Raw genomic sequence first — 3,447 nt, 5'->3', positions numbered from 1 at the left:
TTTTTTTTGTATCTTTAGTAGAGATGAGGTTTCACCATGTTGGTCAGGCTGGTCTCGAGCTCCTGACCTCATGATCTGCCTGCCGCAGCCTCCCAAGGTGCTGGGATTACAGGTGTGATCCAGTGTGACCAGGCTTTGTGTGTGTGTGTGTGTGTGTGTGTGTGTGTGAGAGAGATAGGGCCTTGTTCTGTTGCCCAGGCTGGAGTGCAGTGGTACAATCATAGCTCACTGAATCCTCAAACTCCTGGGCTCAAGTGATCCTCCTGCCTCAGCCTCCCAAGGAGCTGGGACTACAGGTGTGCCCATCATGCCTGGCTAATTTTTTTTTTTTTTAAGATGGAGTTTAGCCGGGTGCGGTGGCTCAAGCCTTGTAATCCCAGCACTTTGGGAGGTTGAGGCGGGTGGATCACGAGGTCAAGAGATCGAGACCATCCTGGTCAGCATGGTGAAACCCCGTCTCTACTAAAAATACAAAACATTAGCTGGGCATGGTGGCGCGTGCCTGTAATCCCAGCTACTCAGGAGGCTGAGGCAGGAGAATTGCCTGAACCCAGGAGGCGGAGGTTGCGGTGAGCCGAGATCGCGCCATTGCACTCCAGCCTGGGTAACATGAGTGAAACTCCGTCCCAAAAAAAAAAAAAAAGAAAAAAAAAAAAAAAAGATGGTCTTTCACCATGTTGCTCAGGCTGGCCTCAAACTCCTGACCTTGTGATCCACCTGCCTCGGCCTCCCAAAGCGCTGAAATTACAGACATGAGCCATCGCACCTAGTCGACTTGGCTAATTTTTAAAAAAATTATTTGTAGAGATGGGAGTCTTCGCAGGTTGCCCAGGGTGGCCTCGAACTCCTGGCTCAAGCGATCCTCCCGCCTTGGCCTACCAAAGTGCTGAGATTACAAGTGTGAGTGTTAAAGACAGAGGCTGCAGAGAGTCATGATCACACCACTGCACTCACCCTGGGCAATACGGAGAGACCCTGTCTCAAAAAAGAAAAACAAAAAGAAACTGATCTCATTAGAGAACCCCACCTTCATGAGCTCCTCTAACCCCAACATCTTCAAGGTTAAGCCCCCTCCAAATCCCATCCCACTGGGGGTTAGGGCTTCCACATACGAATTTTGGAGGAGACACATTTAGTCCACGGCACCTCCGATAGCGTCAGAGAGCCTCCTGCTCTGCGCCCCCCTCTTCCATACATCCCTCCCCACCCCCAGGACTCCTAATTCTGCAGCGTTCCAGCCACCGCACCAGGAGGGAACCCTGGCTCCAGCCCCTCCAGGCAGATCAAGCCCTGTTTCCGTATGTCTACGTGTGCTACGGTGGGCAGGGAGGGAGGGTGTTAAGGGCAGGGGCTGGCTGGGCAAGGTGGCTCAGGCCTGTAATCCCAGAACTTTGGGAGGCCAAGGTGGGTGGATCATGAGGTCAAGAGATCAAGACCATCCTGGCCAACATGGTGAAAACCTGTCTCTACTAAAAATACAAAATTAGCCGGGCGTGGTGGGGCACGCCTGTAATCCCAGCTACTTGGGAGGCTGAGGCAGGAGAATTGCTTGAAACCAGAAAACGGAAGTGGCCGTGAGCTGGGATCGCACCACTGCACTCCAGCCTGTCCACAGAGCAAGACTGCATCTCAAAAAAGAAGGCAGAGGCTAAGAATCACGGAGGCAAAATGTCAAAATGTGAAGGTGGCCCCACAAAACACACATGATGATAAATAACATATACCTTATGTATTATATATTAATATTATATTATATAATGATATATTTTATACATATATATTTTTGAGACACAGTCTGGCTCTTACTGCAATGGCATGATCTCCACTTATTGCAGCCTCTGCCTCACAGGTTCAAGAGATTCTCCTGCCTCAGCCTCCTGAGTTAGCTGGGATTACAGGTGCACACCACCACGCCTGGCTAATTTTTGTATTTTTAGTAGAGATGGGTTTTCACCATGTTGGCCAGGCTGGTCTCCAACTCCTGACCTCAGGTGATCGGCCCACCTCAGCATTGCCAAAGTGTGCGATACATTTTTTACAAAAACCTAAATTAATGTAAAAATGCCTATGGTGTACAGATTTTTAAAATTTTATTTTGTTTAAAGCCATGTGTGGTGGCTCATGCCTGTAATCCCAGCACTTTGGGAGGCCAAGGCGGGCAGATCGATTGGGGTCAGCAGTTTGAGACCAGCCTGGCCAACAAGGTGAAACCCCGTCTCTAGTAAAAATGCAAAAATTGGCCGGGCGCAGTGGCTCATGCCTGTATTCCTAACACTTTGGGAGGCAGAGGTGGGTGGATCACCTGAGGTCAGGAGTTCAAGACCAGCCTGGCCATCATGGTGAAACCCCATCTTTAAAAAAAAAAAAAAAGAAAAAGCAAACAGTTGGGTGTGGTGGTGGGTGCCTGTAATCCCAGCTACTGAGGAAGCTGAGGCAGGAGAATCACTTGAACCTGGGAGGCGGAGGTTGTAATGAGCAGAGATCTCACCACTGCACTCCAGCCTGGGTGCAGAACGTGACTCCATCTCAAAAAGAAAAAAAAGAAAAAAGAAAAAAAAAAAAGGACAGGATTTCTCACACCAATTATTCCTTTCACCTCAGGCTCCAAGATGGCCTGGCTGACACTGTTATTGATCCTGTCTTTTACTTTATTTTATTCATATTTATTTATTTATTTTTGAGACAGAGTCTTGCTCTGTCACCCAGGCTGAAGTGCAGTGGCGGGATCTCGGCTCTCCGCAACCTCCACCTCCTGGGTTCAAGAGATCCTCCTGCCTCAGCCTCCTGAGTAGCTGGGATTACAGGTATGCCCCACCACGCCCGGCTGATTTTTGTATTTTTAGTAGAGACGGGGTTTCACCATGTTGGCCAGGATGGTCTCAACCTCTTGACCTCGTGATCCACCTGCCTCGGCCTCCCAAAGTGCTGGGATGGCAAACAGAAGTCCGCTACCCAGCTAATGCAATACTTTTTAAAAATCAAAATCAGCCGGGCGGGGTGGCTCACACCTGTAATCCCAGCTGTAATCTGCAGTGAGCCGAGATCGCGCCATTGCACTCCAGCCTGGGCAACAAAAGGGAAACTCCATGTCAAAAAGTAAAAAATAAAGATAAAAATCAATGCCCCACGGGGAACAAAATATCAAAATTGTAAATAAAGACAGAATCCGATTTTGCACTTATCCCAGTCACCGCCCTGACCTTCCCTAACTCCACCTCATGTTGGCCATGTTGGTCAGGCTGGTCTTGAACTCCTGACCTCAGGTGATCCACCTGCCTCGGCCTCCCAAAGTGCTGGCATTACAGGCGTGAGCCACCGCACCCTGCCGATTTCATTTTATTTTTTTTTTTGGGGGGGGGCGGAGTTTCGCTCTTGTTACCCAGGCTGGAGTGCAATGGCGCGATCTCGGCTCACGGCAACCTCCGCCTCCTGGGTTCAGGCAATTCT

This window comes from Sapajus apella, unplaced genomic scaffold (assembly GCF_009761245.1).
Source record: "Sapajus apella isolate SASKATOON/1434 unplaced genomic scaffold, GSC_monkey_1.0 scaffold77, whole genome shotgun sequence".
Classification (NCBI taxonomy): Eukaryota; Metazoa; Chordata; class Mammalia; order Primates; family Cebidae; genus Sapajus; species Sapajus apella.
The sequence above is the reverse complement of the archived record's forward strand: the minus strand, read 5'-3'. Positions refer to the sequence as shown.